Below are 10,528 nucleotides of genomic sequence, written 5' to 3' on the forward strand. Positions count from 1 at the left end.
CTCGTTTTGGGTCCTGTGACTGAGGCGAGCACCATCCCCTCCTCCAGGTAGCCAGTGGGGTGAGAAAAGGCTTTTAACTTCCAAGAGAAATTAAGCTGCTCATTTCTGTTCTAGGAAACCTTGCTTTTCCCCTCTCAATTAGACCACTGGAGAGCAGAGAACTCAGAGCAGGAAGTCAACAAGCTTGATTCCGTATCCAGATGTTATTAACTAGATGAGCCTTAGCCTCTCTGAACTTGTTTCTTCATGAGCAGGACATGGTCATTGCCGCTTGCCTGCCACCCCCACGGGTCTCTTGCAGGGATCAGATGGGATGATGACTGTGAGGGCTTCTAAGACAGTGGATCTCAAACCTTGCTGTTCATGATCACTTGGGAGCGTCTAAAAATCCCTGTGTCCAGGCTGCACCCCAGACTAATCGCATCCAAACTTCTCTTGGTGGAACCCAAGTTTTCAGTCCTTTTCAAGTTCCTCAGGTGATTCCAGTGTGCAGCCAGAGCTGAGAACCACTGCCCTGCATCACACATTTACCCAGGTTCAATAGTCTGAACCAGTGACAGTGGCAGGAAGGGCCTCTGTGAGTGGACAGAGCCTAGATGCATAGAATGGGACTGTGAACTCTGGAACCAGTGAGAACTAAGTTCCAGTTGCTACATCTGGCTGCCTGCCCTTGAGCAGGTGATTTAACTGAGCCTTAGATTCCTCAGCCTTTTAGTAGGGATAATATTAACAGTAACTGCCCCATGACCTCCTGAGGCACCTGGCACATAGTCTCATCACACCATGATGCATTTTGTTGTTTTTCCTTTTATCTAAGCTGAAAAGAGTTAGTCACTCAGTCATGTCCGACCTTGTGACTCCATGGACTGTAGCCCACCAGGCTTCTCTGTCTATGAAATTCTCCAAGCAAGAATACTGGAGTGGGTTGCCATTTCCTTCTCCAGGGGATCTTCCTGATCCAGGGGTTGAACCTGAATCTCCCACATTGAAGGCAGACTCTTTAACGACTGAGCCACCAGGGAAGACCTATCTAAGCTGAAGAGGATGACAAAGATTCTTTCCTTTATGAAACTCTAGCCAGGCCTCTCAGAGCCCTTTTCTCAACTTTGGCCTCAACCTTGACCTGTAAAGGCTTGAACAAGTACTAACACAGTTTCTAACTGCTCAAGACTGCCTCCCTAAGATGACACAAACACTGCCCCAGACTGCTTGCCTGAGAAAACTTGAGGCTGCCAAAGATTTTTATTGTCTGCTCCAGCCAGCCCCTGAGGACAGGGCCTCTGTCTTCCAATATCCGTGGGACAATTGAATTCTAACTTCGGTAATGTCAGCTAGCAAAGGCTATTGGCCTAGTTGAATTTACACTTGACCTTTGGTAATTTTTCACTTCTCTAACTCTCCTGAGCACGCCCCCCCACCCCTTGCCTCCCTCCTGTCTCCTTCATTTTCACTTTAAAATACCCAGCTATTTCTGTGCAGATTAAAGCAGAGTTCAGTTCATGCTGATCTCTTCCCTATTGCAATAGTTACTACTGATTAAAATCTCTCTTTACCACTTCAGCTAGCATCCAGGTTTGTTTCCCTTTGACAAAGCCTTTGAAGTTCTAGGACATTTGTTTCCTCAAATTATGCATGGGAGGATTTGAGGCTGTGCATAGACATTTCTTACTCTATCAGTTCTGTTTGTTTTCAGGGTTCACTTTTTCTTCATTGCAACCTTTATTGAAAATGACATTGGTTTTTGAGTCACAGAAAGCAGTGTAAAGTTTTCTTTTTTTTTTAATTTAGGTTGAAAATGTAGATAAATAGGTAAGTAATACTTATAAGTATATGATACTGCAGGTGGCACAAGGAGAAAGCAAGAATTGTGGTACTTGGAAACTAGGGAAATGCCGATCCAATTCCACCCCCGTCACTTTGCAGCTGTGGAGACTTCTCGATGAAGAGGCAAAACTAAAAGGCATAGATTGGGCATTTTCCCTGACTTCCAGTATCAGAGTCCCCTTGTGACCCAGGGTAGAAGGAGAGTCAAAGCAGGCACAGAAGTAGCTTTCGCCAAAGCTGCCTGGAACAGGTTCTCCATGGAGTCAGCTGAAGTGGGAGAGCCACCCATGAGTGGGGAAGGGGTCTGGAAGGTCTTCTGGGGGAGGGTCTGAGCCTTAGACCAGGGAGTGAGCGCTGCCTGGCACAAAGGTGGGAGGGAGGGGGTCCTGTTGAAGGGACAGCAGAATAAAGGCATAGAGCCCAGTGCTGGCCCGGATGAAGGCCTCTGATTTGGTGGAGAGAAGTGGAGATGGGTGCCGTTGAGCCCTGAGTGCCTCGGGGAGCAGTTTGTGAGTTTGTTCCTCTTCTGACAGCTCCTGGGAGCCACTGAAGGTTTCAGAGCAGGAGCAGCCTTCTGGGAGGAATCAGCAATAGCTGTCACCAGGGGCTGGACATGCAGATTTGAGAGCCCCCTCCACGGGATTGACAAAGGCTGGCCTAGAGAGAGCGTGTGTAAAGGGAGGGAGATAGTGTCAAGGAGAAGCCTGGGGAACACCTGCCTTTAGGAAGTGGGGGGAGGAAGAACAGCCATCAGGAAATCAGCCATCAGGAGATCAGCAAAAGGAGAAATCGGAGCATGGAGTGGAGCTGAAGCCACGAGAACCAGAGTGATGAGAGGAGCAGAGGGCCAGTGCCCAGGTGGCACCGAGGCCAGGAACTGTGAAGCTGGTGCTTGGCGTGGGGGTGGGGGCAGGGGGTCACAGGGTTTCTGCAATGGGAGGATGTTAATTTGTTGGCCCCTAAACTAGCAGGTGTCACTCCAGGCCATTGTTTGACTATCCCTAGGGACTTCTGCTTGGAGAGGACCTGCCACTCACTGGGTGTGTGCCTTTGGGCAGATTACCTCTCTCTGAACCTCAATTCCCACCTCTGAAAAATGAGGGTAAGAACACGGACTTCATGGGTTTATTGTCAAGAGTCATAGGGACAAGTATGTATAAAGTACTTCATGTGTTCCTGGCAGAGAGCCAGTGCTCTCAAGATGGAATTCCTTGGTTGCACCAAAACAGATGGTCGATGTGCACGCGCTGTGTGCCTAGCTCTGTGCTGGGCACCAGCAGTACAGTGCTGGACGCAGGCCGGGTCTTCCCTGTAGGAAAGCCTGAGCACCTGAACCTAAGCACTCTGGGGAACCCCCAGCATGGGCCCGTTTTGCCAGCACTCCTAGAGTTTTTCCTAGAACTCCTATTGAGATAGGTATCCTCTGCCATCGTGCCTTAACAGACAAAACCCAAGCTCCTGTGATGTTTGTGTTTGAGGGCATGGTCTCCGAGAGCCCACTTCCTCCTGGAACTCAGCCTGCACACAAAGAGATTGCCCCCAGAGGTCAGGGGTGCCTCCCATCGAGGGGGAGAAAGAACTAAGAAAGTGAGGGAGTGGTCAACCTGCTCCGTATTTATACTTTACAGTGTTCCCACGAGGGCACCCCCCCCCCCCCCCGTGTGGTCACAGAGCCCAGAGAGGACATGCATCTCTGCTTTCACGTGTCAGGACAGTACCTTCTGCCTCCCAGCACTGGGGGAGGAGTGCAAGAAAGTCCAAGAAGAGACTCAGAGCCCACACGGGCCAGTGGGGACGTAAACCTCTACGTCCAAGTTGTGAGGAGAGCCACGAAGGAGGAGTAGTCTCTTGAGATCTGAGTGATCATGGAGGTCGTGTGTGTGTGTGTGTGTGTGTGTGTGTGTGTGTGTGTGTGTGGTGTGATGTTCATGTTGAGACCTAGAGGTTGGGAAGCAGACTGCCCTGTGGCGCCAATGGTAAAGAGTTCCAGGCATAGACAACGGCACAGGTGAAGGCGTCAAGGTGTGTAACAATTTGACCTTTTCAAATAATCAGTGTTTCTGGAACAGAGATGGAGTGGGGTGTAAGCCCCCAAAGGGCTTTAAGTGGTACACTTTAAGAAACTGTTGTATATTTATTCCACCATATTTATCGTTTTCCTTTACTTCAACAAAATTGCTATATTGTAACAAACAGCCTCACTGCATACTTTGTGTTCTATTTTCAGTAATGCCAGATGACAAAACATTTCTTGAGTCATTGTGGCTCCAAGTTTTAATTTGGGGACACTTTGCTCTTCTGAGCAAAATAGCACTTAGATTCAGAAGTGAATCACAGATTTTCTGCATCATACTCAGACATTGTAGTGGGGTCACATAAGAGTTTCTGAAGAAATTACAAATATTTTAATTTCATCATATAGTTATCAGTTTTTATTTTATTTTATTTTTTTTAAATATGTTTTTTTTTTCCATTTATTTTTATTAGTTGGAGGCTAATTTACATCATTGCAGTGGTTTTTGTCATACATTGAAATGAATTAGCCATGGATTTACATGTATTCCCCATCCCGGTCCAGTTACCAGTTTTTAAAAGCAGCTTTATTGAGGTGTAATTGACGTAAATTACAGGCACATAGTAAATGTAAATGACAGGCACGTAGTAAAGTGTATCATAAGGTTTGATATATATATACATCTATGAAACTATCACCTTAAGGTCTTGAACATTCATCACTGTCCACCGTCATGAGAGCATACACTTAAAAGATGACCTGCCTCACCTTGCACTAGTCAGCTGCTGAGCTGGGCCCAGAAGCCTATTCTGCTGTGTCCTAATTTTGTTCTTTTCAGGAAATAAACCCATTAGCACCCTTGGGTGTGTTGCTCTCTCTGCCATTCTCTAGCTGTGTGACCTTGGACAAGTTACTTGACTGCCTCAGTTTCTCATCTGTGAAAGATGGTCTGTGAGGCATAGATAAGATTATATACATGATGATACATACACATATATAAATTATCCAAATGGAAACCGCTTAAGACAGTACTTGGCACAGAATGCAATAAATATTGGCCTTTGCTATTTGATGCAGAGAGCTGTGTAAATGCATTTGCCTAGAAGTATCACACTGGGGAATACAAAAAGCCTAGTAGGATGGAAAGCTGAAATCTCTCTCTCTTCTCCAAGGGAATTGAACTGAGACACTCACCAAATGATGATGCTGTTGTCGGATGCCCTGTGTGTCTAGTTAATGCCACTCTTACTTAATAGTTTCTTCAGATCTGTGCATGTCCTGGGCTGGTTCCATCTCATGTTAAGTATGGTTCCTAGCAAATTACAGACTCTCCCAGACCAGGAGGAAGGAGCTGATGTCTCCCTTAGGCACTCAGGCTGTCATCAATTCCTCTCTTTCTCTCCCCTTCCCTATTACCAGAGGCTGTGGCTGCTGCTCAGAAAAGTCTCCCAGATCTGTCCTCTGGCTTAAGGCAAGCCCTGTCCTCCTTGCCTTGCCCCCTCTAAGCATTCTCCTTCCTTGCCAGCTACTTCTGCAGCAGCCAAATGGTGAAATTCCAGAAGCTCAGTTCTGTTCCAGTCACAGCCCAGCTCTAAAGCATCTGATGGATCCCTGAACAGGATAATCAAATCCAAATCCTTTCCCTTGGCATTGAAGTTTCTCCATGGTCTTAGCCCAGCTCACCCTTCTTGGCTCCAAGTCCCACTCAGAACCCTTATTTGTACTGTCAGAATAGCGCAGTGCTGTTCCCCAGCTCAGGACTTGGGAGAACAAGCCTGGAATTTGTTCAGAAGCAGAGAGACACTGCAGTTCTATTATGACGACGGGGACATAACATTTAAAGACACATGGACATCTCAGTACCTGGCTTTGAGCTGTTCTCAGAATGGAAACCATCTTTGGAAAAAATAGGAAACACATTAGAGAGGAGTTTGGGATTTTCTAGGCAGGGCCTTAAAAGACGATGGCAATCACCTGGCATGACACACAGGAAGACTATTTACATCCTGAGGAAGGAGTGTGGAGAAGAGTAAAGGGCAGAGAGAGTTGGTGAGATGAAGAGTGGCTTGAATGATGGGGGCTGTCAGCACCTCTGTCTCCTCACCTCTTCCTCACCCCACCTATCTTTAGTCTGCTAAACTCACAAACATTTGGGGGGTGGGGTGTGAGTGAGTATACATGCATGCATGTGTGCAAGGGTTGATATGTATGTGTGCAGGGTAGATCTGGAAGAAGGGGTTGAGCATATTATACAGGGACCCTTACTTAGCCTCTGGGAAACATAAAAATTTTTGGGAGACCTCTAGAATGCTACACGCTGTCCAGTTTGGGGGATTTGAGCCTATTTTACCTGCTTCAGTGATCATTTAGTTTCATTTATAATTGTTATTTTTGTCATTACCAAAAAAATACTCTCTAAAAACCTCCTGGGAGAAACAGAAGAAAAGACAGAATTATGCTGCAAAAAGAGATCCTTTAGAAATGCTTGCTTGTCAGAAATATATTTTTCTTTTCTGGTTAGCTAACTAACAAGTGGTTTGTGGAAGAGGGCCCTAGAAAACATCAGGCTCTGAACAAAAAAATGAAAATGGCCAGTAACCATCCTTCAGAAGTTCAGCCTCACCGCTCATCAAAGAAATGGAACTTTAAACAGCAGCGAGGCATATGTTTGCCAGCAAGGGCCAGGAGAGGCTGAATCTCTGCAGAAACCTCTGGTCGCTGTGCAGTGGAGAGAGAGTGCCATGTCCCTCTGCTCCAGGCCTCCCAGTGGCCAGGTGACAGGTGTCCCGAACTTGGGTCTGCATCCCACTCCCAGCATTCACAAGAAGCACATCCCCCTATACACCCAGAGCCAGAGGGCAGAGCTCAGAAAATCCCCGTGTTAACCTGAGAGGGACCATCGTAACCCCCCTAAAAGGCCAAACTTTTATCATATTAAGAGTTTTGTGTACTTTATTAAAATATACATTATACATAGTAAAATTCACAGTCCACTGATCAGTGACTTTACACATGTGTATACCATGTGACCACCACAGAGATGGAGAGAGAAAACTTTCATCACCCTAGAAGTTTTCCTCATTACAGTAGTCACGCCTTACCATGGTTTCACTTTCCTCCATTTCAGTTAACCTATGGTCAATGTTTTAATGTCCAAAAAAAGTCCAAAAATAACTCAAAAAATTTAAATTTCATGCCATATTGAGTAGCATAATGAATTCTCACACCATCCTGTGTATCCCACCTTCTAGTCACTTAGTAACCATGTCTGTTGTCAGATGAATTGCCATAGTATCGCAGTGCTTATGTACAGGTAACCCCTATTTTACTTAATGGCCCCAAAGCCCAAGAGTTCAGTTCAGTTGCTCAGTCGTGTCTGACTCTTTGTGACCCCATGAACCGCAGCATGCCAGGCCTCCCTGTCCATCACCAACTCCCAGAGTTTACCCAAACTCATGTCCATTGAGTCAGTGATACCATGCAACCATCTCATCCTCTGTCGTCCCCTTCTCCTCCTGCCCCCAATCCCTCCCAGCATCAGGGTCTTTTCAAAGGAGTCAGCTCTTCGGAACAGGGGGCCAAAGTATAGTGATACAGACAATAGAGGGAACACCAAAGAGAAGCCGTAAAGTGCCTCCTGAAGAGAAAAGGGAAAGGTCTCAATCAGAAAGAAGTGTATGCTGAGGTTGCTAAGATCTAAGGTAAGAATGAATCTTCTATCAGTGAAATTGTGAAGAAGGAAAAAGAAGTTTGAGCTAGATTTGCTGTCACCCCTCCAACTGCAAGAGTTATGGCTGAGATTTCCCTGGTGGTCCAGTGGTTAAGGCCCTGGGCTCCCACTGCAGGGGGCACAGCTTTGATCCCTCTTCTGGGAACTAAGATCCTCCATGCATTGGAGCATGGTCAATAAAATAATGAATGTATATATCCTTTTAAAAGAATTATAAAAAAAGAAAAAAAGATTTAATGGCCACAGTACATGACAAGTCTTAGTGCAGGTGGGAAAGGCGTGAAATTTGTACAATAAGGAATTTTGAGAGAGAGAGAGAGGACATTCACAAAATTTTTACTATAGTGTATTGTAGCCATTTCCTTCTCCAGGGCATCTTCCTGACCCAGGGATCAAACCCGGGTTTCCTGCACTGCAGGTGGATTCTTCACCGTCTGAACCACCGGGGAAGCCTTAAGCATGTTTCCATCCAGTTTTAAACTGGGGACTTTTTGCTTGTGAGACAAATGTGATAACCACTACACTGTGGAAATGCTCACAATAATTGTATTTTATTATTATTGTTATCAATCTCTTAATGTGCCTAGGTTATAAATTAAACTATCACAGTTATATATGCATGGGAAAAACCTAGTGTATGTGTGGCTCAGCACTGTCTGTGGTCTGAGGCATCCACTGGGTATCTTAGGACGAGCGCACCTACAGATAAGAGGCAGCCACTGGATCCTGAGCTGTCTCCGCAGATTGAGTCAGCTTACTGTTGAACTCCACATCCATGGGGCCATATAGTATGTATATTTTTTAGTCTGGTTACTTTTGCTCATTGTATATTTCTTTGAGGTTTATCCGTGACTATATATGTATCAGTAGTTCATCTGCACTGATGAGAAGTACTCTGTTGTTTGGATAGAACACAATTTGTTTATCCATTATCCATGATGGACTTTTGCACTGTTTCCTATTGTAGTCTGTCATGAATAAAGCTGCTGTACAAATCTTTGTTTAAACATATGTCTTCATTTCAGGGCTTCCCAGGTGGCACTAGTGGTAAAGAACCCAACTGCCAATGCAGGAGACAGACACAGGTTCAATCCCTGGGTCGCGAAGATTCCCTGGAGGAGGGAATGGCTACAATACACTGTAGTAAAATTTATGTGAATGTCATCTCTCTTTCTTAAAATTCCGTATTGTACAAATTTCATGCCTTTTTCACCTTCTCTAAGCACTCCAGTATTCTTGCCTGGAGAATCCCCATGGACAGAAGAGCTTGGCAGGCTACAGTCCATAGGGTCGCAAAGAGTCAGACATGACTGAAGTGACTTAGCGTGCACACACACGCACGTGCCTTCGTTTCTTATCAGTAAATACCCAGGAGTGGGCTTACTTGGTCATAGCATAGGTGTATATTTAATTGCTAAACAGTTTTTCCTAGTTATTCCTTTGTGGGGCTTCTCTGTTGTCTCAGCAGTAAAGAATTCTGCCCATGCAGGAGACAAGGGTTCAGTTTCTGGCTTGGGAAGATTCCCTTGGAGAAGGAAATGGCAATCCACTCCAGTATTCTTGCCTGGGAAATCCCAAGGACAAAGGAGCCTGGCGTTCTGTGCAGTCCATGGGGTTGCCAAGAGCTGGACACGACTGAGTGAGTTAACAACAACAAGCCCCTTTATACATGCCCCCCAGCGAAGTGTATGAGTTCCAGTTGCCTGTATCTTTGTTCGCACTAGGTTTTGTCAATATTTTTAACTTTAATCCTTTTTGGTGAATGTGTAGTCATACATCATGGTTTTAATCCTCATTTCCCTGAGAACCAAAAATGCTGATCAACTTTTTTAATGTACTTATTGTTTCAAAATTTACTGGGGCGGATCAAGGACCCAGAAAATAATGGAGTGAGATCCCCTGAGGACAAAACACCTCCAAATTGAGGAGTAGACTTTCTTTTCTATCCCTTTTGCTTCTATGCACTGATCCCAGGAGCCAAGGAAGAATTGAAGGCAATTCTTGGCAGCCATGGCAGGGGTGGCTTTCTGAGTGGCTGTTGACACTAGCCTGCCTGGCTATGAAGTAGTCAGCATATTTATTTCTCCCTGCTTCTTTGCTCCCTGGAACATCTTGAAAAACCTCATTCTCAAGGCTGGGCCCCCCCAGTCCTGTCAGTTCTCTAAGTCCTTCTATAGCCTTCCTGTTATGTGGGACAACATTACTGATTCCTGGCTAATGGAAAGTGAAGGGAAAGTACAGACACAACTTTAGGCCCACAGAATCCTTCTGCGTAATCCTCCACTCTCTCTCTCTGTCTGCAGGCTGCCTATTGACTGCTGACCTCAGAAGCCACATGTGGAATGGTGGAACCACCTTAGGCCTCGGCATCTATACAGCTGTGTGAAGCAGAGTGCCCCCCGCCCCCTGCCACCACACACATACCCATACCCCTCAGTAACAGCCATTTGGGGCTTTATATGTGCAATAAATAAATCTATGCTATGTAAGACTGTTGCAATTTGGGGATTTTCCTAATACAGCAGCTAACTATATCCTGATAGAGACCACCAGAGCCAATTTCTGTTGCCTGCCATCAAAAACTCTGACTGATAAAACATATCTGGCCAGGAACTTCAGAGAGCCCATTGGATTAGCAAAAGTCATGACCCTAGGCTCTAGAGTCTTCCCTGAACTACACTGCCCCCATCCCAGCAGTTCCTTCGGCTGTCCCTCATGTGTCGAGATCCTTCTCTGGCTCCCCAGGACCCTTCCTGAGTGTCCTGTTTGTCAACAGCCACTCAGAGCAGGGCCCAGAGCTGAACACATTGTGAAAGGCTGGACCTCCTGGCACTTGTGGTTAGCACATCTCCGAGGCACTGGGAAGTCCACAAACGCAGGCCCCAGGAGACTGGCCTGTGCCCCTCCCTCTGCTCTGATCCCTGTCCAAGCCCCAGCCTCCCAGGGCCTCATGGGCAGGC

General features: G+C 46.0%; 1 long non-coding RNA gene across 1 annotated transcript in view; it reads left to right on the forward strand.

Annotated features, from left to right (window-relative positions):
• The window catches only part of LOC139038656 (uncharacterized), a 10,908-nt gene extending 851 nt beyond the window's left edge, over positions 1-10,057 (forward strand). The window contains exon 2 of the long non-coding RNA XR_011491680.1: positions 9,872-10,057. This is a non-coding gene — a long non-coding RNA (uncharacterized lncRNA). The remainder of the gene's footprint in view (positions 1-9,871) is intronic.
• Positions 10,058-10,528: the final 471 nt, after the last annotated feature.

Source organism: Odocoileus virginianus, chromosome 16 (assembly GCF_023699985.2).
Source record: "Odocoileus virginianus isolate 20LAN1187 ecotype Illinois chromosome 16, Ovbor_1.2, whole genome shotgun sequence".
In the NCBI taxonomy this organism is placed as follows: Eukaryota; Metazoa; Chordata; class Mammalia; order Artiodactyla; family Cervidae; genus Odocoileus; species Odocoileus virginianus.